The sequence below is a fragment of the Colossoma macropomum genome, unplaced genomic scaffold, assembly GCF_904425465.1.
Source record: "Colossoma macropomum unplaced genomic scaffold, Colossoma_macropomum, whole genome shotgun sequence".
Classification (NCBI taxonomy): Eukaryota; Metazoa; Chordata; class Actinopteri; order Characiformes; family Serrasalmidae; genus Colossoma; species Colossoma macropomum.
The window spans coordinates 25,100,650-25,126,386 of NW_023494788.1; the positions used below are offsets into that span (position 1 = coordinate 25,100,650).

Genomic DNA, 25,737 nt, shown 5'->3' on the forward strand with positions numbered 1-25,737 from the left:
ACAGAGACAATCAGTCTCAGTGCACTGCTCAGTGAGGTGTTAAATCTAAAAAAAAATACTGTGGAGGCAATTGTGTCTGTGGCCAAAGTGAAACCGTTGGAAACACCACAACCTGGCCACCTTGTGAAAGTGGGAAAGAGAGGGCTTGTTATTCTGGCTGGCCAGATAAATGAAATCAGATGTAGAGTTAGATGTTGTCATAAGGGGGGAACCATGTCCTTTGAACCAGCAACTGTTAACCACTGTCCAGATGGTTTAGAAGTATTTCCAGCTATTGTTGATGTTCCTGCTGGTTCTACTAAGATTGTCAAAATCCCCATTCAAAACTCCACCCAGCACAACATCTACCTCACTCAGAGAACAGTGTTGGGTAGACTGGAGGAAATTGCTGACCTTATACCCATGTTCAGGCAGAAGCATGTTTCAGGACCAGTGACTCAGTTAGCCGATGCCCAAGCAAACTCAGCCGAAGTGGCTACTGACAAAAGTAGGGAGAGAGTCAATACTAGGGAGAAATGGAACCCACCTGTTGACCTGTCCCATCTTCAGGAAGTTGAGCAAGAGGCTGTCAGACGCATGTTGTATGAAGAATCAGATATTTTCGCCCAGGACGATAATGACATTGGATGTATCCCAAGCCTGAAATTAAAGATCAGCCTAAAGGATGAAACACCGGTTCAGAAAAGTTACAACACTATTCCAAAGCCTTTATATAAGGAAGTCAAGGAATATGTGCGAAACCTGTTAGAACGTGGCTGGATCAAGAAGTCTGTCTCACCATACTCATCCCCAATCGTGTGTGTCAGGAAGAAGGACTCAAGTTTGCGCCTTTGTGTGGACTTTAGAGAACTTAATCGCAAAACAGTCCCAGATCGGCACCCTTTGCCCCGCATTCAGGACCTGCTTGATAACTTAGGGGGATATGCTTGGTTTTCAATCCTAGACCAAGGCAGTGCATACCACCAGGGTTTCGTGGAGGAAAACTCGCAGCAGTTCACAGCCTTTAGCACCCCCTGGGGATTATACGAGTGGGTGCGCGTCCCCTTTGGCCTAACTAACGCACCAGCAGCTTTCCAGAGGTGCATGGAGGGGGTACTGGAGGGTTTGCGAGATGAGTGCTGCTACCCATATTTAGACGATGTGCTTTGTTTTTCTAAAACATTTGGCGAGCACGTGGAAGATCTCAGACGTGTATTTAGGCAGATGCGTGAGCATGGAATAAAACTGCGACCAAAGAAATGTGAATTATTTAAACAACAAGTAAGATACGTAGGCCGTTTGGTTTCCAGTGATGGGGTTCAAATTGACCCTAAAGATTTAGAGGCAGTTCTGCAGTTGAAAGAGAAGGTTCCCACAACAGTTGGAGAAGTCAGAGCACTTGTAGGTTTCTTAAGCTATTATCGCTCCTTTATTCAGGATTTCTCAAGATTGGCCAGTCCTCTCTTCAAACTTCTTCAAAGGGCAGATGAATCCACGGGTCTTGTAGTAAGGTCCAGAAACAACAGAGCCAACAGCAAAGCTCCTGGGCAGCTACCCTCGAAAACACCGGTCACATGGACAGCTGAACACCAAGCGGTGGTGGCAAAATTGGTGGACATGTTAACCAGTCCCCCCATCCTAGCATACCCCGACTTTGACCTACCTTTTGTGCTGCACACTGATGCATCCAGTGAGGGGTTAGGTGCTGTACTTTACCAGCAGCAGGGAGGTAAACTGCGAGTGATTGGGTATGGGTCCCGAACACTTAGTCCAGCTGAAAAGAAATATCACTTGCACTCTGGCAAACTGGAGTTTTTAGCCCTCAAGTGGGCAATTTGCGATAAGTTCAGGGACTACCTATATTATGCACCTACCTTCACTGTGTTTACTGATAACAACCCCCTAACCTATGTTCTGAGTACAGCAAGACTTAATGCAGTAGGTCATCGTTGGGTGGGGGAGCTGGCTGACTTCCATTTTGATGTAAAATACAGGCCAGGAAGGATGAATGTTGATGCAGACACCCTTTCCCGTTATCCTATTGCTCTTAGTGACGATGTGAATGAGTACACTGAGGCTATGTCACCAGAAATGGTCTCAGCTGTACTGCAGGGGAGCAAGGCGGTTAAGGATGAGGAGGTGCCATGGGCTGCTGCAATGCTGTTTGCTTCCAAAGATGAAGACTTATTCTTGGGATGTGTGTCCTCAGTCATGCCCAGAGACATCAAAGCCGCCCAGCAAGAGGATGTGACAATCAGGGAGGTTATGAAATTGAAAGAAAGGAATTGGAAGCCAAATAGAAAGGACAAAGAAACAATGGGACGAGACACAAAGAGACTCATACAGGAGTGGAACAAGCTCACAATTGACCAAGGAATTCTTTTCAGACAGACAGGGACTCGCAAACAACTAGTCTTGCCAAGTAAACTAAAACCAGAGGTGCTAAGGACATTACATAATGACATGGGACACGTAGGCGCTGACAAAGTGATTCACCTAGCAAGAGACCGGTTCTACTGGCCATTCATGCAGCGCGAGATTGAAGATTACGTAATCCGAAAATGTGATTGTGTATAGCAGAAACATCCCACTATTCCTGAGAAGGCACCCATGGGGTCCATCACAACCACTGCACCATTTGAATTAGTTGCTGTTGATTACCTCCACCTTGAGCCCAGCAAGGGAGGCTATCAATACATACTAGTATTGATTGATCATTTCACGCGTTTTGCGCAGGCTTATGCAACAAAGAATAAGTCAGGTAAAACGGCGGCTGAAAAAATATTCCACGACTTTATCCCTCGCTTTGGATATCCAGAGAGACTGCACCATGACCAGGGACGGGAATTTGAGAACAGTTTATTCCGGAAACTGGAACAGTTGGCTGGAATATCTCACTCTCGTACCACGCCCTATCATCCACAGGGAAATCCTGTGGAGAGACTAAATCGAACACTGTTGCAGATGCTTCGGACGCTGCATGAAGAGAAAAAGGCAGGGTGGAAAGATCACCTACAGCAGATTGTTCATGCATATAACTGCACAAGGCATGAGGCTACTGGATATTCCCCGTTTTTTTTACTTTATGGCAGAAACCCCCGCCTACCTGTCGACTTACTTCTTGGACTGAACCCAGACAATGAGACATACACAAGACAGACTTTCGCACAGAAATGGGGCACAAGAATGCAGGAAGCATACAGAATTGCTTCTGAGAACAGTCAAAAGTCATCGGCAAAAGGAAAAAGGTACTATGACAAAGGGGTAAGAGGCGTCCTTCTCCAGCCAGGTGACAGGGTGCTTGTCAGAAATCTATCTGAAAGAGGTGGACCAGGCAAACTTCGTCCTTACTGGGAGAGGAAGGTACACCGGGTAGTGAACAAAGTGGGAGAAGCCTCAAGTCCAGTGTACAGAGTTCAAGCGGAGGTTGGAGACAAAACCATCCGTGTTCTACACCGAAACCTTCTCTTACCTGTGAATGACCTACCTCTTGAAGACAACTTCTGCAGTAGACCCACTGAAAGGACTGTACCTGCAAAGACACAAACACGCAGTGCTAGGGATGAGCATGACTCTGATGATTCTGACGATGATGAAATCTCATACCTGTCAAGTCCCTTGTGTCGCCTGTCAGTAGCTACTAGCCCTGAAACTGTCCAGAGGGAGCCATGCTTCACACCTGAGGCAGTGACCCAAGAGTCCCAGCAGCTTCAACTGGGATCTGAACAGCCACAAGCAACAGCACAAGTAGAACTAGAGCCAGAAATAGAAGGAACTCAAGAACCTGTTGAACCGAATGAAAATGTACCTGAAATGACAACAGAGGTCTATGATGAGTGTGAGGTGAGAGGAAGAGCGGAAGAAGAACCTGTCTTGCGAAGGTCTACACGGACTGTAAGACCAAAAGAACTATTCACATATCAAAATCTTGGTCAACCCTCTTATCGGCCATGGACACTGGGAGTAAATGCTGTATGTACTATCCCAACTAGGGTAGCTTACACAGCGTCACCGGACTTTTGTTTCTATCCTCAGGCAATGGCTTGGGTCCTGTAAACTTGACTCTAGTGTAAGATGTCCGGAGCCATCTTAAAAAAGTAGGGGAGAGTGTAGAGGACTGAAAAATAAAAGGGTTTATTAGTTCCAGTAAAATAGGGACCCTCACATTTTTTTTGTTATTTATGTAGTTGACTTGATTTTATTACATTTTGTTTATTGTGAACATTAGTACACCGTATTTTTTGTGACAGTGCTGAGGATGTCAAATCATTGTCTTTTAAGACAAAGTAGTTATATTTATTTCACCCAGTAGAGGGCGCTCTTAGGCTGAACCGACAGGAAAACGGGCTGTGTGGATAAAAGGTTCAGAATAAACCTTGCCCCGCAGGCTGACGACACATTCATTTTTGTGTTGGTTTTCCTTGTCGTTTTAGAGGTACGAAACACTCTTTTATACATTTGAAGTAGTTCAATTGTATGCTAAAACATTCAGGAAGCATTGTCTCATACCATAGTTCACATAAGGTGTGTTTTTGTGAAGTTTTATCGAGCGTATGTGGTAACGTGAGAAACGCGAGTGCCAGCTGAGCTTAACAAAGGAGTTGTTCTAGCGTTTTACGTAGCAGAAACAAACTCTGTTTTTCATCTATATTTTCTGTAATTCTGTGTTCTGCTGAAAATCCCAAGTATGTACTAGCAACATCAGATATATTGTTTAGAAAGTAGTTTCTTTTAGTCATTTTGTGCATCTGTGAAGCAACGTTTACTTTCCGTATTAGCTATCTTTTAGCAGCTTGTTCTGGAATGGCGGCGCCCATGAAAACAACGAGGTTCTTTGTACTAAGCTTTTACTATTGTGATGTGTGTTCTGAATATTTGCTCTTAGTAAAGAAAATAGCTCAGCCTTAGAAATGCAATATCAGCTTTATTGCCAAAAGCAATCTGTTTTCTGTTGTTTATTTGAAACAGTGATATGGAGATAATTGTATTACAGTCTTAATTTCAACATAGAGGTTCTCAAACTTAAGGGAATTAAGATGAATATAGCCTAGACTTCAGATGTGAATGTAATGTGGAAATGCATTTTCTGGAGTTATGAACGATTTTGTATATTTAACAGCACTGAACATACAGAAGTAATTTCTGTGTGGATAAAAGGTTCAGAATAAACCTTGCCCCGCAGGCTGACGACACATTCATTTTTGTGTTGGTTTTCCTTGTCGTTTTAGAGAGAGAGAGAGAGAGAGAGAGAGAGGGAGAGAGAGAGAGAGAGAGAGAGAGATCATTCTCGACCATCTCCCGCCATCATACAGCCATTTGCTGCTATGATTCCATATTGTGCACGGCTCAGGTTCCCCTAGGCCTGAGGCCGGCAACATATACATTTAAAAAGATGTCCTTAGCGTCTCTATTTTGGTACAAGCTGTGGCTTTTAGGGCTGTAGTATAAATGGCTAGAACTGCTGTTTAATTTTGGGCATGCAAGTTCATTGCAATTAAAACATCTGAGCATTTTTTCAGTGTATGTTTTGGAGCTGCTGCCTGCCCTGTCTTTATATTTGGCATATGAGGTGTAAGAGCCTCTTGTGGCTGATTTGAAGTACTGCGGCATCAAACCACCCCGAGCTCCGCCCCCAAACTCACCGGACTGTCTGTGTTGGTGCCTCTCTGTGCTGCATTTGCCCAATTCAAATGTTCCTTCTGCTTATCTTGCTGAACGTAGGCCTCCGCCAGCTCGACCGCCTGGAGGGTAGATGCAGGGCTATGCTCTAGAATCCAGCTTCGCAGATCTGGGTTGATCATCTGCAGGTACTGTTCTAAGATGATCGTGTCTCCTATCTACTCTTTGTTTTTTTTCTCCATCCACTTTTAATGAAGTCCTTTTAAGTGGGTGTAAAGTTATTTAGGCGTTTCGCCGTCGCATACTTCCTCACTCCTGAATCTCTGCCGGTCCGTTTCCTTATTTTCGCAGAATTGCTTCTTTTACCTTTCTGTAGTCCAAGGCTTCCTCCGCATCCATAGCAACATTTGCCCTCGAGAAGTGGGACTAAATGTTCTCAACGTTGTCTGTGTCTTTGAGCGTTGGCATATTTGGTGCTGGCCAACTCGTTACTACGGGCGTTTGCATTGCCGGTCTGGCTGACATGCTTTCCACCGGCGTACGCCTCAGTATTTGCGTCTTCCGTTCTCTAGAGGTTTCCTCGTTCTCCCCACCGCGCTCAGCTTGTCTCTCCACCTGACTTCTCTGCACTTGTTCCTGGAGCAGGCTGAACTGGTGCTGCATTAAACGCCAGTGTTGTTCCTGTCTCGCTGCTTCGCGCTGCCACCGTTCGTCTTTGCTCCGCTGTTTGAGCATGAAAGCCTGAAGCACGTTGCACACGTTGTTCTTGGTTGCATCGGGTGAAGCTGCTGCTCCGTCGGTTGAGGTAAGACGTCCTTCCTCTTCGCTAATCTCTTCCTGCTGTCTCTTTGGAGCGATCTTCGTTCGCTGTCAATCACTGCAGCTATGTACTGCACCGCCACGGTTTCTCTTCGCGATTGGCCACAGCCACTGCTGTGATGCAGAGACATGTAGAAAGAGAGTCCCGTCAACGGAAGTTCAAAATGCTTGATGGTCACATGATTCACGTAGACTTCAGATAGTTCCAGGAAGTTCTTTGCGGGCAGTTTAAACCCATAAACACTCAGCAACAGAACTGCGTCTTTTGGTACTTTAAAGTCAATAAATGCACTGATTTACAATATTTATATAGAAAACCAACGTGTGTGTGTAGTTACAACAATATGATATATTTTAAAGTCAAATTCGCTACTATTTGAGGATTAAACAGCTATCGATACCTGCCTTTTTGGCATGTTAGGTTAATGTTAACATGATTTCAAAGTGTGTTTTCGTTGTTTCATTGCTTTGACTTTTCAGTATTATAGATAATATCCCAGATAGCAGCGGACTCCGTTCCGGATCCGCTTTTCCTACGGCAGATCCGTGTCACAGTAACCTCCGTTTAGCGTATTCGGCCCAGCTCCAATTCGGTTTCGGTTCGCGAGTCGATTCACTGTGACGTATGCACTGATTCACAGCCGCATCTTGCACGGAGGAGATGTTTCATTTGAAATTTGAACTTCTTCGGTTTAACGGTCGCCCACTGCTAATGGTTTTCAGTCATCTTTGGTGAGTACTGCTTGCAATTTTATTTATATAAACATGTAACTTTTAGGTATCTATATGATCAGCACTGCCTGAAACGTGTTTTTCTTGTTTTTAAAGCTATCCTTAACATCTCCGGCAGTTCATTTTCGAGGTAACGCTAGGCTAGCAGACTCATATTACAGCCTATTTGGGGGAAAAAAATAGCTAGCTAGCCACGTTAGCTAGCTAAAGTTAGTAGCCTTGTACTTGTAAACGTGTACTATTTATAGACTAATAACTAGTTAGTGTTATTTTTATTGTTAACTTATTGTTTACCAATTTGAACACTTGGTAAAGAAAAATCCACACGTTTGGCCAACATTTCCTTGACTAATAACTGATCAGCTAGCTAATAGCTAACGTTAGCTAACGTTACATCTGCTAACTTTAGCTGGTGTGCTGTGCAGTGATGTTCTCATGTTTCTTAGCAAACGTTAGCTGTATGTCACCAGAAGTTTTGGGTTTTTAGCGTTAGCTAAGACTTTATTCATTGACTATTGTATTAGTTTATTGGTTGCTGATTGGTATTAGCTAGCTTGCATGCTCTCAGTTACATTTATTTTTGTGAATAAATGATCACCCTGGCTGTCTAGCTGTCTGAAGCAATGCAGTGTTTATTCAGACTGCATCAGGTGAATAAGACCAGTATTGCTGATTTTAACTGGTGTCCTCTGGTCTTTTCCACACGTCTCAGCCTTCAAACAGCCTCAGCAACTAACCTTACTTCAGTATTGATTGGGCTGTCTCTTGGCATACTGACCTACACTGAATCAAGCCTGGCTCAACAGTTCTGGTAAGACACTCCTGTTAGTGTGTTTTACACTGTTTGTACGTTGTGTTATATGGCTTTTTGCTAGTGAAATGAATACCTTAAAGAATTCAAACTCGTATATCACCTACACTGAAAAAAAGGGTGATGAAAGGTTGTTTTAAATTTACATGATTCAAATGTGTACATTGGCTCTGCATGAATGAAATGTTACATCAACATAATTACTGTAAGTAATCAATTATATTAAATTGATTTAACATATTTCAGTTATGTGTAACCAGTATGCTCTTCTGAATCATGTAAATTCAACCACTTTTTTTCATTGCACTACTATTGTCAAAAAATACTTGTGTTATAAATTTTAATATAGGCCTTTGTAGTGTTCCATGTCAGTCAACACCGCTAACATGTTGTTTAGTTTTGTCTACTCACTCAGTAACTCATGTGCGAGTCAAAAGTTGCCTTGTAGAATTGGTCCTATGTTTCGGTGTCTGCCATCATTTTAAGAGCCAGTATGAGCACTATGGAGTACCAGGTTTGGCTAAATGAAAAATAAATAAAATTAAAAATAAATGACTTAGTAAATTCATATATGAAGTAGAATAGCAAAGAATAATGATGCAAAATCTAAAAAATATACATAACAATTAATATATTACTAAATCTTATATTAATTAGTATGTCTGTATTTACATTTTTTTTGTTTTTCTATTCATTTATTTCCATAACTGTTCATTTCTATATTTATTAATTTCTCTATTTATTCATTTCTGTATTTCCTTGTCTTTATGCTAATAAAGGGGCTGCCAGTAAATGATGTCACAGCGTGTTAATATTCCCATTGGTTGATCAATGTCAGATTCTGTAGATCAATTGTATATGTCTTGCTCTCTTAGTGGTAACCAAGGACAAGACAGTACAATGATGGCTTCTTACAGGTAGCAGACAGACAGAGATCCGAGACTCCTGGCTGATCTGGCTGAAAATGAAGGTCCGGATTACTGACTCTTTTGAGCGGAGGCTGTGGGGACAGTTTGCTCCATTTAGCTGATCTGCTGATACGGAGGTCAACCTGTAGTGTTCAGAACTTTGGAGGAGGTGGTTCATTGTCTTTTTAGCAAAATTCAGATCACACCTTCTCACATACGGCCTGTGGAAGCCATTGAGAGTAATTTATCGGCAGGTTTGTCTGTCTGTGGCATTGCAGCTCTTTATTGAGTTGGTGAAAGAACAGTTTAATCAACTCTTCTCCTCCTGGTCTTGATTGCTAAACCGGAACATGAAAAACATGCCCCCCATGAATGAAGAAATACAGAAATAAATAAATGTATTAATGAAAAAAATGAATTAATAAAAAAATTAACAAATTCATCAATACATGAATCAATGAATTGAATGAAAGTGAACAATTGTTAAAACTATAGGTACGGAAATTGTATTAATAAAATTAAATAGTAAAGTAATAAATAAATTGAGAAATATATAACTGTAAGAAAATCCTATTTGTTAATGATGTTTTTATTATCTTAGTATTTTAGTAGTATTTTAATTATTTAATTCAAAGGCATACATAAAAAGATAATAATGATACAAATGAACAGTACTTAAGATGTGACAAAGTACGTCTTAAATTTTTTGTTTACAGAATGTTAAATAGAATTTTTGTGATAGAAAGTCCTGAAATTTAGAAATGTTTGGAAATGAAAAGGTACATCAGCTTAATGGGAACCCGTAACCTAGTAGGTCTGTTGAGCAACAGGCCAATTCTAAAAACATTGGGACAGTAATAAAAACACAGCAATGATGTGCAGTTCTTTTGAGACCTGTATTCATTTTGAAAACAGTGTAAGGATAAGATTTAATTTCCTACTCAATATTTTTAAAAATATAGGCTTATTCTAAATCTGATGCATTGAACATGTTCCAAAAAGGTGGGACAGGGGCATGTTTGCTACTGTGTTACATAACCTTAGCTTTCAACAATGTTCAGTAATCGTTTGGGAATTGAGGACACCAAGGACACCTAGTTCTACAATTACAGACTGTAGTCCATCTGTTTCTCTGCATACTTTTACCCTGTTCTTCAGTGGTCAGGACCCCATGGACCCTCACAGAGCAGGTGGATCATTCTCAACACTGCAGTGACACTGACGTGGTAGTGGTGTGTTAGTGTGTGTTGCGCTGGTCAGAGTGGATCAGATGCAGCAGTGCTGCTGGAGTTTTTAAACACTGTGTCCACTCACTGTCCACTCTATTAGACACTCCTACCTTGTCAGGCCACCTTGTAGATGTAAAGTCAGAGATGATAGCTCATCTGGTGCTGCACAGTTTGTGTTGGTCATCCTCTAGTCCTTCACCAGTGGTCACAGGACACTGCCCACAGACACTGAGATGTTTAAAACCTCCAGCAACACTGCTGTGTCTGATCCACTCGCACCAGCACAACACACACTAACACACCACCACCACGTCAGTGTTACTGCAGTACTGAGAATGATCCACCTGCTCTGTGAGGGTCCATGGGGGTCCTGACCACTGAAGCACAGGGTAAAAGGGTGCTAACAAAGTATGCAGAGAAACAGATGGACTACAGTCTGTAACTGTAGGACTACAGTCTGTAACTGTAGGACTACAGTCTGTAACTGTAGAACTACAAAGTGCACCTATATAGAAAGTGGAGCTGATAAAATGGATAAGGAGCGTAGAAACATAGAGATGGTCATAATGTTATGCCTGATCAGTGTGTTAGAACAGGGCAAGTATAATACTGTGCAGAGAAGAGGGTCCCTGGGACTGCACACATTCTGTGTTTACATCTTACGTCTTGTACACTAAAATTGTTGTAGTTCAGAATTAGTCCTTTGCATATGGTTTATTTAGATTTGGGTTGATGGGTTATACAAAATGACTTAGTGACTATCAGATACTATGACAAAGACTGACTGCATCAACTACATCAACTGCATGCTACTGTGAAACAGGATATCAAATGTGAAACAGGATAAAACTTCACTGTAAGTACTCATTGTGTAGGTAGCTTTTGTGCTAAATCTAAAGCTAATCCAGTGGTTCCCAAACGTATTTCAGTTATATCCCCTGCCCCGCACATATTTAGTGTTTTTCATGCTTAGTATTAGTGTTAAATGTTAAAATGTTTTGGGTGTGGGGAACAACCTCTTCTGTAAACTATTTATTGCCATTTCATCATCAGGACCATCATATGGAGTGTCCAAAATTAATTTGTCCTGTGTGCTTTATTTTCTTAACAACAGGTAATCTAGTCATAAAACTGCATCACAGTGAGGTTATTGGTAACCACATCATTGTTAAGGTGAGAGTAATATAATTTTTACACAACTATTTTAAGTTTTACCTCAGGGTAGTTTGCCGTTCCAAAGGGCGTTTGCCATGATGCTCCATTTTTGTGTTCGCAGTGACAAATACAAGTAAAATACATATGCAGAAATATGTAGACACATGGTTGTCCAATGTTTATTTTTAAATTAGTGGTATTAATAGGGAGCTTGTTCCAGCCTTCGCTGCAATATCAGCCTCTACTCTTCTGGGAAAGTCTTTACAGATGACGGAACATTGCTGTGAAGATTTGTTTGCATTCAGCCACAAGTGAATTAGCATTAGTTGGATCACTCCAACTCATCCCAGAGATATTCAGTCACCTAATCTCAATTATTTGAGAAGATCTCAGTTTTTTGAAATGACTTAAATAATTTGCCACAGTAGTTAGATTTCATAGTCAAATTATGCTGCAACTAACAAAATTTGAATTGGTTGTAAAGGTTCGAGGTGTATACGCTTTAATTAACAGAAGCAGTAATGCAAGGGTGTCCAGTCTTACTTGCAAAGGGCTGGTGTGGCTGCAGGTTTTCACTGCAACAAAGAAAGAGCTCACATGATCAGTTGTTTAAAGACAGAGACTGACTGATTAAACTATTAGAATCAGGTGTCTTCCTCTTGTTTGGAACAAAAACCTGCACCCACTCTGACCCTTTGTGGATAACCCTGGGACGCTTATAGCAAAAAGAAAGTATCCACTCTCCCTAAATTGCATGGAGTGCTAACCTACAATCTGAAAGGAAGAACCAAGCAAAATTGAGACTGGAAGGTGGGACTTTCAAGAATTTTTTTTTTTAGTTGAGCTCAGTAATCCAGTAAAAATGATTTACTGCAATAAACATGCTACGCAGCAGTGCATGTACACCATATTTTAACGTTTTAATTTGACTCAATAATGCTACTTCTTCTAATTTTAACAAAACAGTCATACCTAGTGCAGTTTTAAATAAAGTAAAAGTTTAAAGCTATTATGGTTTACAAATGCTTGGCTTGTGACAGGCACCTGTACTAAACATTTTGTTGATGTCACATCAGAGAACAAATTTTTACAGCCAATGGTTGAAAAATTAGGTATACAAGTATGTAATTTTATGTGAATATAAGAAAAAATTGCAACTTAAATTTGAGCTTAATTTTTTTTTATCTGCACTGATGATAAATTTGTCAGTAAAAGATGCCTGATCTTTAACATAAAATATTTCTCCATTTGTGGCATCTATCTTTGTAATTCTAGATTTCTACATGTTCCTGTTAATTCAATTCCTAAACAGCAAAACAGTGGCAGTGGTGCCCAAAAGCTGGTATGCTGATGGGGTCACCTATTGGCCAAATTACAAAAGTGATAATCGTATAGAAAGAGCAGTGAAGAATGCAGAGGAACCTGGATCAGACTGGGAAAAACATGATGTCAGAATTCTTAAATCATGCAGTAAGCTATTCCAAGAAAATATTTTTTCATTAAAACTGAGGCTGGCTTTACACTTTGAAACTTTCACACAACTAGATGTAGGTTGCAAGTTGTATTAAGCATCATTTCTGTGCAACTTGACAGTTACTCACTCAGTCACTTACTCATCATCTAAGCTGCTTATCCTTCTGGGTTGTGGTGAACTTGGCAGTTACACAAACCTAAATAAAATAGACCAGTACACTGAATTATTCTACTAGTTTCCAAGATTAGTAGCTACTTAGTTTGCTCGCTAATTAAAATTTGATGCAACATGTTTACCTTTGCATATTTATTTATATTGCCTTTTGTTATTTTTCCAAGTATCACTATTACATTTGCAGTATGAGAGCAGTCCTAATATGTTAAATATTCTAGATGATACCAGCCAAAACGGTTGTGATAACAGCAACCTATTGTTGTGGCTGAGTTTCAAAATGGTTTTAAGTGAGTTGTGTGAGGCTTTACATTATGCAACACAAGTGACACAAGTTTCGTTTAAATTTCAACTAATCAAATTCTTGTGAAAATTTCATTGCATAAAGCCAGCCTAGCCGATTTCTTTAATATTCTTCTCCCACTCTCAGTCATTTTTTTGGAGACACGGACAATGACAGCGAGGAGGAAGTGTTACCAAAAAAGAGAGCCAAAGGTTCACAGAAACTCCAATCTGAGAACAACCTTTCACCTCCTGTCATACCCCCTCCTCCAAGCAGCAGTGCTGTACCTCTTCCTCCCGTCTCCCCTGCCGATGCTATGCACTACTCCAGAGCCTCCCTGTACATGGGTTTGTAACATTTTTAATTATTTATTTATTTTTGGGCTTCAATTTTTTGCTTTTTTTTTCATACTTGTGATTTTTCAAAACTGTTGAAATGTGAGTTGTCATTTTGTATGAGTTGTAACTTTATGCAAATCCTTGCACCACACAGTGAAACTTTGTGCTCTTGTACAGGTTCCAAATAGAAGTCATTCAGCACCAATACCCAAGCAGCCCCCTACTGCAAGCCTGTACAGACCTGTCTGGAAGGGGGGTGCGGTCAGGACAGTATTCCCTGCTCTAGTGAGTATTACTTACAGCTTAAGATAGTTGGGTTGAGTGTAATACCTAATATATGTAATTTTAGCATAGTAACTCCACCAAAGCCCTTTTGTTATAACAATGGAAAATGCATTGTTTTTTAAAGGATAATTCAACCAATTTTTCAAAATTCCTCTATAATTCAGTGGTTGAGGTGTAAACATAGTGGTTTGATGTGAAATGGTTGAGTGGTTGGTGGTGATAGGCACCAGGGCTCACAATGTCTACAACACAAATATAGCCATTTTATTTATTATCCAAGACCACCACTGAACCTACAGGTGTCAGGTTTTCTTTGAGGACTAATTTAATTTATGACTCCCTGCATGTACCACTGTGCCATGAAGGTGTTAGAAAATACAGTTTAGGCCAAAACATTTTTAAAATGATCATAAAACAATGTCATAGACATCAGCAAGTGTGTTCATAAACGGAGATTTTAAAAGGTATTAAACTCTTCAAGTGCCTAGTTCCTATCTCCACCACTGTGAACAGCTCTCAGTCGGCAGGTTACAGGGCACTTTGAATGAATTTTTCATACATCTCAGTGATTGAATTATGCAGAAAATTTGAAAAATATGTGGAATTCCCCTTTAAACATACTGAAGTCTAGAACATTTTAGAATCATTTTGAAAACATTTAGAAAAGACATTTTTTATGCTAATTTTAGTTTTTTAGATATTGCCCAGGCATAGTGTCACCTATATGTAGTTCACCAGTAAACAGGAAATGTTCATTTTTATTGTAAACTGTTTTTGCAGCTGCAGAATTGCATATATTATCATTACTGGAGTATTTGAAGCACTAACAAGACCAGTTAATTTCTAAAGTAAATTATCTCTTGAGTAAATGTGATCCAGTTGAGCAAGTAGAAATACTGCCAAATACAATGGAATTTCCACTGGTATAAGTATACCACTATACTGATCAAGTATAGTGGGGCTGCAAAAGTGGGCTTTACACTGGTAACTCATTTGCTGTAGCCGAACGGCAGGAGAGTTATTAACCAATAGAGCACAAGAGGGAGTGTGATATGGCAAAAAAACATCACAGCTCTGATTTGGTCAGAGGCTGCACAAACTGAAGACGAAAGAACAATTTTGCATTCATAAAAATGGAAACTAAATTTATGAAGTCAAGTAAAATAAATTTAGTAGTCAAAAAACTTAAACAACAAAAACATGCATATTGTTTACATGAAATATCCTACAAGAAAAGTTTCATATACAAAGTATTTAAATAAGCTAAGATAAATTTAATTTTGTATCATGTTTTGTCTTTCTTTGGCCAAGAAGGCATGCAATCAGAGAGAAAAAAATAGGATCTTTTTAAATTGTCATTGTATCCTTATACAGCACTGTGTAAAAGCACCTAACCAATTTGTTATTAAGAATTACAAGACTTTCTTTTAAAAAAATCTTGTGAGCTACTTTGAATAACCTAGGTTTGGTTCCTGATTCTGCTCTCCAGCCATTGCATAGATTTGTTTCAGTCCCTCCACAGACCTATTTTTTTTTAATCATTTTGTACTTGTCTATCTATCTATCTATCTATCTATCTATTTATCTATCTATCTATCTATTGTTCTGCAATTCTCTATCTCTGTCTATCTATCTCTCTCTCTGTCTGTCTATCTGTCTGTCTATCTCTCTCTCTCTATCTATCGTTCTACAAGTCTCTGTCTGTCTGTCTGTCTATCTATCTACCTGCCTGTCTGTCTGTTGGTCTATCTATCTATCTATCGTTCTGTAATTCTCTATCTATCTATCTATCCATCTATGTTTTGAATCGAGGGTTTTCATCCACAGTTGTGCCAATGAAAGTTAAGGAAACCATTAGAAAGCTGAGAAACAGGAATAAAACAGTAAGAGACATCGGCCAAACCTAAGACCAAAAACGTACCAAAAACAACTGTGTGGAACATTACTTAGAATAAAGAGAGTAACCACAAAGAGACTGGTAGCTTATTACATTCTGATGAGAATTCTCATCATAATGAAGAAAAATCCACATATCCCTGTGGATTTGTGTGTATTTAACAATGATTATTGTCTGCACAAGACTTTAGAATAGATATACAGAGGCTACATGGCAAGATGCAATCCACTAGTTAGCCACAGAAATAGGATGGCCAGGTTTGCTGAAAAGTATAAATACACTTTTCGAAGCATATTGTGGACATCTTCAGTAATTATAGATCCCTGACTATTTACATGTTTCCTTACAAAGTGAATATAATTAGGCCTGTTTAATTGATTTAGTTCAGTGCAGTTTTGTAAAACAGTGAATAAAATAAATGACTTTAGCTGTAGGTATGTAATTATTATAATAGTATTTTTATATGTAATACTACAGATTCTAAAATATTGTGATGCATACATATCTGGTATTGCAAGTATCAAAATATAATATATTTGCCATATCGCTTACCCCTACAAATGCATGGTGGAATCAGGTAGATCTCAAATTATGATCATTGGCTCATGTTACTCATACAGTGCAATACAGCATGAAACTTATTCATCATACTTAACCTGATGTCTACTTTTGCTGAACCAGTTCAGTTAAACTTTGTAATTAAAAGTACTGATATTTTAGAAAGAATATCTTGTACTTTAATCCACAACTTTTGTCTTTTAGATATCCTCTCTAGCATCTATCGGGGGGCACGACACAAAACACGTAACATGGAACATCCTTTCACATATTTTTTCTGACAATGTTGGCAAGAGGATAAGTTGGAAAGGTGCAAATGGGAAAAAAACATTGTCAGATGGCAACAAAAACCTTGCTACTGTGTAAGCAGTTTTAATATTTATATTCAAAAGGGTTTATTACATTTACTTGATTTTAATTGGTGAATTAAGGCATACAGAGAGATGTTCTGAGTGACTGTTGGGTTCTGCTGCTGTTCATATATCATTTCCCTGACAGTTTCCATTCCTCAGCACAGCCTGTAAATAACAATATTACATTTCATATGCTTTGACTCACTTTACCATAATTAGAAATGTTCAGTTAAACATTGTAACGCCAAACTGGCTGCTTTTGCAAAGGCTGTTAATGCTGACATTAGCGAGCTGTATGGTGACATATTGTGCTATAAGGAACTTGTTAATCTAACAATCACACTAAATAAGGTAGTCTACTAGTGTTTTGATTGCTGTGCAGTTTTCTGCATGGCTTAATAGTGGGGCATGTTTCTCAGTGGAAGGTCATAACTGCATACAGAGTGTTACTATAGATATTGGTTAGAGGCTCATCATAGAGATATAAAAATAAGTATTTTGTGTCAATTAATATTATATTATTAGTTAGTGCTCAGCTTTGTTATGTCTTGCTTGTGACACAAATTCAAAAACAGGGTGCATCAAAATTTGAGAACACACACATACACTATATTGCCAGAAGTATTCGCTCGTCTGCCTTCACATGCATATGAACTTGAGTGACATCCCATTCTTAATCCATAGGGTTTAATATGATGTCGGCCCACCCTTTGCAGCTATAACAGCTTCAACTCTTCTGGGAAAGCTTTCCACAAGGTTTAGGAGTGTTAAAATGTTATATATATATATATATATATATATACACAATTTTATGTTAAAAAATATATATTTTTATATTATATAATATAATGATATATTTATCACAATTTATTATAACTTGCAATAATTTATTATAATCTTGCAACATAACATTTGGAGCAGTGGAAACACATTCTGTGGAGTGATGAATCACGCTTCTCTATCTGGCAGTCTGATAGACAAGTTTGGGTTTGGTGAATGCCAGGACATTACCCGCCTGACTGAATTGTGCCAACTGTAAAGTTTGGTGGAGAAGGGATAATGCCAGGGGTTGGCCGAGGCCCCTTAGTTCCAGTGAAGGAAAATGCTTCAGCACACGAAGACATTTTGGACAACTGTATGCTTCCAACTTTGTGGGAACAGTTGTGCCTTTTTCTGTTCTAGCATGACTGTGCCCCAGTGCACAAAGCAAGGTCCATAAAGGCATGGCTGGATGAGTTTGGTATGGAAGAACTTGACTGACCCTCACATAGCCCTGATCTCAACCCCATCGAACACCGTTGGGATGAACTAGAACAAAGATTGCGTGCCAGGCCCTCCTGTCAAACATCAGTGTCTGACCTCACAAATGCTCTTCTGGATGAAAGGGCAAAAATTCCCACAGACACCCTCCGAAATCTTGTAGAAAGCTTCCCAGAAAAGTGGAAGCTGTTATAGCTGCAAAGGGGGGACCAACTCCAAATTAATGCCTATGGAGTGAATGGAGTGGCATAAAAGCTCCTGTTGGTGTAATTTGTAGGTGTCCCAATACTTTTGTCTATATAGTGTATGTAGGCACCAATATGTCTTGGCTGATTAAACACTTATGGGGTAAAACTGTGCAAGTTAGAGTGTTCACTGAATTAGCACTTTATGTATAAACAGTGCATATTCCATAAAATTTTACAGACCCAGGAAGTATGAAATTCTGAAGATTGCATTATCAACTGCACTGAGTGACTTCAAAAGCAAAAGCTACCTGACATGTTTGATCACGTAGGAAATTTATTTCATCATTTAATAGGAGTACCTTCGGATATCTTTGAAATAGTGATGTGTGCAATGCATCTACCTTCCTCAAGTTCCACCTCATGACATGAATAGTAACCATGACAGTCCTCACTGTAGCGAGGAAGAAACAAAAATAAAACATGCATACAACAACAACAACAACCTTAAGATGTCCATATTTAAATAAAATGAAATCCTTGCGTTCTGACTACTTGCCTTCTTTGCTCATATGTTTGGTGGTAAGGGCCACACGTGGCATGTAGCTGTTCACCTGCTCTACCTGTGACAAATAAAAAGGGCAAACGTTATATCGGAAGACGTTTTGAATTCAGTTACAATCATAAAAGGGACTTTTGCATTAATGATACCTCTTCACCCTTGGTTGTTCCAGCGCCTGCCTGGTTCCTTCCACCCCAAACAATCTGGATACCAATTAAAAGAACACATTGGGACTCATTCACCAGCTGTTCTTAAGAAGATTTTTTTTCTTACAACCCACTTACACAGTTTTCCCTAAGATTCTGACATTCATCAATGTTTTCTTATTTTGTGATTTGTTCTTAGGTAAGAGCAGAATCTGTGCACACTCAAGAGCACAAAGGTATGAACAGTTCTGTGGTTTAAGAGCATGTCATGAATCTGGTGTAGACTTTTTCTTAGAACCTCTCTAGAACACTTTTTTTTAGGAAACAAACATCTGATGAGTGGAGAAAAACAGGATGATAAACAGTAGAATAAACGATGGATAGCCTCCAATAGCTCAATTCACTGGCAACCTCAGTTTTTATAATTACATTTACCCCACAGCACCACACACACACACACACACACACACTCGCGCACACAGACACACCTTTCACAGCCAACACAGACTTTCCAAACATTACAACAATAAAAACAACCTTATCTTTGAATGGGGAAGAGGGAAGAAAAAAAAAAAAATCAATCTGCCGGCATAACCTGGAGTGCATCAAAATACTAAAGAAAAGAGTTCCATTTAGCATAAAATGCAGCAGTATTACCTTTTATCGTTAATCTAATCTTCTCCAATTTATGAAAATGCATAACATCACGGAGCCATAATACGACTGAAGGTGATTTTAAGGACTTCCACAATAATAAAATACAACATCTCGCTAATAAAGATGTGAATGCAAGAATATCTGACTGAACTCCAGTGGGTGAGGGCAAATCAGTGGAAAATCCAAATATTGCAACAGAGGGATTCATACTAACATTACATCACATGACACTGATTGCTGACATTTGGATACAATTTAGATAAGTGGGACTAGGATATATGAACTCTGTATCTAGAACACGTTTAAGAAAAAAAAAGTATTATTAGTACGTGGGATTTACTTATAATCCACTTAAAAGATAGCACAAATGAATGAAAACAAAAGTAAATCTGCAGCAAGTGCAGGGCATTGCAGACATCTGTTTGCAGGTTCTAAACAGGTAGGCGCACAATCTGTCTTCAAAGGTTTCAAGATGTATAATACATTTACAGACATATCTCACATTGTGATGAGTGTGCCTTTGCATGCAAAGCTGAGAGAAATGGTTTCATATTTAGTAGGTTCTGTAGTTCGGTAAACCTCACTGCAGCCTTTTCCAAATATGGCCACAAGGTTATATTGTGTTTTCTGGCAAGGTCTTTTTGCAAGAAGAGGGGGTATGCTAACATCTCACCATGATATATATTAAGCCTACATAACTTCATGAACACTCAAAGAACCATTTGAATGCTTAAAGAGTTCTTTGCATTGTGAAAGCGTTCTTCAGATTAGTGGAGAATGTGTTCTGTGAGTGTTCATGATTCTACATAGAACCATCGTCTTTACTAAAGATGGTTACTGAAGTGTTCTTTAAGAGTGCACATTACAAAATTCTAAACATTAGTGAAAGTTGCATTAGTTACAAAAGAACAAAAATAAGCACAATATACATTACCGAAGATGATATTACTGACTAAAAGATGAAGTCAGCTTCAGGGCATTAACATACAAAAGAAAACTGACCATTTACCCTTCCATATCACAGAGACCTTTGCTCTAGAAATTTTATGAAAGCATGTCGAGACAATCCAGGAGCAAAAACCTTTGCATCTTCAAAGGATAAAAACACGTCTCTGGAGTACGCAGTTTGATACTGCATGGATGCTGGCCACAGACCACTCTTCAACAGATCCTTGACACCAAGGATCACAACGCAGGCACCAGAACGTGAACAGCTAAGGGAGGGAACAACAGCCTAAAAAAAAAAGACAATATAATTCTTGCTTCATAATGTTCTGAAATGCAATGTAATGAGGGTACCTCTGGAATACTATAGGAATGAAATGCAACTGCATTAGATGAGGAGCATTTACCACATTCAACACACATACCATTCATTATTATCAGAATTACATATCTTCCAGGGGTCACTTGGAGCAAATCTGATCCACATGAGCAGATTGACCCTGGTAAAACAACTGAGAGGAGACAAGCTGTTGGATCACATGCATATTAGCAGGTTTATCGGGCCTTATAGAATAAGAATGCATAATATATTTGCACAACTAGTAATTGCTTCCAAATATATAAATATACCAAATATGCAAACACACAGCTCAACTACAAAAAAAATTCAAGGCACTGTTCTTCATAATTGAGAAAGCCAACACTGGTCACGATCATATGACAAACATGCCTATGTTTTCTTGAATAAAGTTTCCAGTCTGTCAATGGTGTCACAAACTTAATTTCAAAAATACTTGTTTAGAGCTGTAGCCCCTGCTGGCGCATATTTACCTCTCTCAGTAATTTTATAGTTTCCATCACTGCCCCTCTCAATCCTGATTGTTGGAGAAATGGGCTGGGACCCTCCAGCATTACTTCACTATTGTGTAAAACCTGAAGCATGTGGTGGTTGGCATCACATTCTTCACAATAAAAAGGTTAGGGAAGACACACAGCTGTATGGTCACAATAGTAGCACTCACATGATAATACGTCTTCAGCAGCGTACGCACTGTTGATCAACTGTGGTCTGGCAGCCTACCATCTTTCTTTGGTGGAAGACTGCCTTACATTCCACTCAGATGAACAGGGCTGAACTGGCTCAGAAATCATCCCAACAATTTCTTGCAGTCGTTCAAAAGGATCTCCAGTAATAATAAAAAATAAATAAAAATAAAAAATTAGGCAGGTAGGTACACCTACCTTTACTAAATGTTGTTTTTACCAAAAAGACCAACCATACATGTGCACTTTGTAATTACATTTATTAACTGTATCCCCCAATCTCATCCATCAGTAGTGAGGGACCATCAGTAGTGAGGGACAGTAGTGAGAATAGAGAGTATGTGATAAATAAACACACATGCAACACTGCATAAAATACTGAAGCGAACTGATTGTCATTCAACAACAACCAAATGGCAGGCTAAAACTTAGGTAGATCACCACCAATTCTAAATTTCCATGAAAGGTACTAGATGAAATCTGTTACCAAAACTTGAAGCTTTAAAAGAACAGTTAGAGTTTTACAGGTAAATTCTTGAATGTGTTACTTAAAACTTTTTTTTTTTTTATTAGATTTTCTTTGCAATCCTTTAAAATGCATACACTCTTTAAACAAAAAATAAACTGAAGTTACCAGGTAGGTCAACATGATCTACTGTGGAGACAAGCTCATTGCCATGCGTTGACTTCCCAACTAAAAAGAAAAAAATTGTCAGTAAATTAATACAATACTTTTGACAGCAATCATCAAAACCAATCAACATCCCTATAAGAGATTTACCATCCTACAAAGGTCAGTTCCAACACAGGGGCTCTTCAAGGATTCTTTACTAAAGCTACATAGAACAGCTCAAGGAAACATTTAAATGCTTTAAATGGTTCTTTGCCTAATAAAACAGTTCTTTGGATAGATGGAAAAAATATTGTATAACCTCTTTGAAGAATCTTTTAAAATGGTTCTATAAAGCACCAAATGGTCCCTTTTTTTTTTTTTTAACTATTTTAGCTGGATTTTTTTGCCTGTATTTGTAAAACAGAAAAAAATAATTATGCTACTAATACCTCAGTAGCAAAATGCACACATTTAATTTTTTAACATAATGATTTCTAATTTACACTTTAACTGCATTCCATTTAGTGTTCCAAAGCAAAATCCTTATATCAGGGTTCCCAGCCCAGATCCTGAAGCCCCCTGTCCATTTTCCCTGTTCTAAAACAACCATTTCAACTCAGGAAGGGCTTGTCAATTATCTGATTGGTTGAAGTAGGTGTTTTGGAAGCATGGAAAACACTAAAATCCAGAGCAGGGGGGCTACAGGACCAGAGTGTGAAATCCCTGCCCTATATTCCCTATACCGGTGGTTCCCAATTTTGGTTTTGTGTTTGCCTTACTCTGCATACCTGACCCAGCCCATTATTAGTTATTGAGTTGAATTAGGTGTGCTAGATGCAAGAAAGCACAAAAATATTAGTGTAGTGTCCTGCCCTACAAGCTGAGCACAGATGTCAGTGATTCATAACCCTGATCTTGGAGAACTCTCTGCCTATTTTTATGTTTCTATTAGTGTTTTTGTGTTTGCCCTGCTACAACACACCTAATCTGGGTAATTAGTGAATTAATAAACCCTTCCCATGTTGAACTGGATGTGTTTGAGCTGGAAAACAGAAATGTGAAAGCCTGTGGCTACTCCATAACCAGGCGTGGAAACATAGGAGTTAAGTGAATTGCAGTTAATTAAATACCTTCGTTCAGAATGCCCTGCAACATCATCAGGTGCTACGAGGTGTGCACTGATGAGTAAACATGTCTGCAGCTTTCTGTGAAGTGATGTTTACTAGCCCCCTAGAAGTGTTAAGTTCCATTGAAACAGAACAATTTCACTTCCTATGGTTTGGATTCACATTTTAAATGCTTAAATACTTGTGTATTCCACTTTGCAGAGAAGTACTAGCAGACCTGAGATAATTTTCTCCCACAAAAGCTGCATCCCATTTCAGGGGCTGCGTCCTTCGGAGGCTGCATTTGAAGGCCGACTGCGTCACAGAGGCGGCGACTAGGCTGTCCCATTTCGAAGGCTCCACAGAGAACTTGTAGAGAGGAGAATTACCACTCTGCAGTGCCTTCCGGTTTTCTCAAACGCTAGAGGGAGCTCCCGAGTGAGTCCAAAATGAATGGGTTGGTATGGAGCATTTGAGCAAAATCATAGTTTATAAATGCGTAAATATTTCATGAACACTGAATATCATAAAACATTTTAACAGTGCTGTTATATTTAAGAGCTTTAAAACTCGAGTTATAGGAGTTTAAAACGGCACCTCATGTATGTACATGACGTCAGTGCGCGCGAACAGCCAATGACCTGCTCCGCTCGCCAATCAATCATCACGCTCTAGCAGTAAAGCCCGCCTTCTGCTGCCCAAAACCCGTTTGCTGTAGAAAAAAGAAAATATATGTGATTTTTCTTTGCTTTTTTTAGTGAAATACATTCTTCTACTTTATAAAATTAAAGAAACGTTCTGGGCAAGTGATTAGAAACTATTAACTTTTTGTTTTTAGCTGTTGAGCGCCATTTACTCCCATTCATTGAGGACTCACTCGCGAGCGCCCTCTGTTTAGCAGTCCTGTTTTTGATATAACGGCGGGAATAGGAAGTGGCCAGGCTAAAATACTAAAATCAAAGTTTCTGGCTCCATCTTTAAAGAACTTTAAAAGAACTCACAGGAGCGGCGTTTCGTGACGCAGCGGTAAGGGGAACAGCGGTGCTGTGACGCAAACAGGAAATCCTCCATAGGGCAGACCATAGATAGACATAGTTAGATGCCGCGTTGCTTGTTGTACTCTATGTGAGGCGACGCGTCTGCGCGTCCGCCATGTTGGAGCGGTCAACGTCCGCTTATGAACAAATTCACTTGTATTGAGAGATGATGTGTTTTAGGATTAAATCGGCCACAGATTTCACCAGATTTGTTATAATCCTCAGACATAATTTAATCTAGGTTGCACGGACTGCTGTCGGTAGCTTTTATTTCTTTAATAACTGATCGTTCTAATTAGCCGTCCGGAGGAAATTATTCAGTCTGCACCTGACGTGAGTTTAGCGCGAGCTCCAGTAAAAACACAATCAGCAAATCCATCAGTGTGTGAATCACTTCTCATCTTAATACACGGAAGGACGAAGCTAAAATTGGCTTCCTATTTGCCAGCTTCTTGTTCAAGTTCCACCTTAAATGTTGCAGTAGTCACTTTCTGGTGCCTGAAACTGCACCATTTAAGGTGGAACGGGAAAATTCGAACAAGAAGCTAACTTCAGGTTCGTGTAATAAGGTGCTAACGTTAATCTATTATGAAAATCTACACGGATTAAGGAGTGCTATAATTTAGTTACAAAGCATTAACCATCAGTGTAAATAAATAACTACTATATCAAGTGAAGATCCCCTGAATAGACTATTAAATGAAATAAGCTTTATAAAACCAGAGGAAAAACTCACATCAGCAGGTTCTCTGCGCATCACCAACCACACGGCTGTATCTACATATAAACATCACACAAACATGAGCGTGATTCTTACGTTTTAGGGCGCGCTTTATTTAATTCTTCTTCATAATGTGACAGACAGGTTGTGTGGATTTACCGAAACAGCGCTACTAGTGGACGGGAGCTCGTTGTGCGCATACCCACGCAACTGCTGGAGCTTAAGACTGATTGTAAAATAACTACGATTCATAAATTGTCTGTGTTACGAATATCTGGGCTTGTCTTTTCGTCGTATGTGTACTAATGTTTGTGAGACCTTGTTGCAGCTAAAAGCAGGGTATTCTTACCCGTCTTCGCTGTGTGGCCATTAGCTTCGAAATACGTGCTTATCGAGTGCCACCAGGTGAGGAATTAGACCACTGGTTACCGATAATACACTTTTTGGTGTTGGTATATGATCCGTAGTTTCTGTAATTCTGCGCTCATTAGATTAGGCTGTCCAAGAGAAATAACAACAAATTATCCACACTGAACATAATCATAACTTACCAGCTTTTAGTTTTTGATCCTCTGGAGGCTTACCTGTTGTCACGCATCAGGTCACTTGATGCGACGGAACAACGTTTTACGAGTAGATTAATCAAAATTAAAAGTAATGTTTTTACTTTGAAGGAATATATGTAGTGATGTGTGGAAACGTCAGATTTGAGTATGAAATGAAAGAAGCAAAAAAGCAAAAGAAGGATAAACATATACTGAATTTCTAACTACTAAATATCTGCTGAATTTGTGACTACCTAAATATTCTAGACAGTCATTAAACCTCTTTCAGGACAAAAAATAATGAG

General features: G+C 39.2%; 3 long non-coding RNA genes across 3 annotated transcripts; 2 read left to right on the plus strand and 1 right to left on the minus strand.

Moving 5' to 3' along the window:
• Positions 1-7,194: 7,194 nt before the first annotated feature.
• LOC118807087 lies at positions 7,195-9,292 on the plus strand. Its single transcript, XR_005007163.1, has 3 exons — positions 7,195-7,279; positions 7,862-7,960; positions 8,836-9,292. It is a non-coding gene; the product is annotated as an uncharacterized LOC118807087 (long non-coding RNA).
• A 3,378-nt stretch (positions 9,293-12,670) lies between these two features.
• On the plus strand, positions 12,671-13,809 carry LOC118807089. Its single transcript, XR_005007165.1, has 3 exons — positions 12,671-12,722; positions 13,328-13,527; positions 13,696-13,809. It is a non-coding gene; the product is annotated as an uncharacterized LOC118807089 (long non-coding RNA).
• Positions 13,810-20,532: 6,723 nt separating this feature from the next.
• LOC118807088 lies at positions 20,533-24,983 on the minus strand. The gene is made up of 4 exons (XR_005007164.1): positions 24,903-24,983; positions 22,045-22,104; positions 21,389-21,550; positions 20,533-21,261 (listed from the first exon to the last, which is right to left on the minus strand). It is a non-coding gene; the product is annotated as an uncharacterized LOC118807088 (long non-coding RNA).
• Between the last annotated feature and the right edge of the window lie 754 nt (positions 24,984-25,737).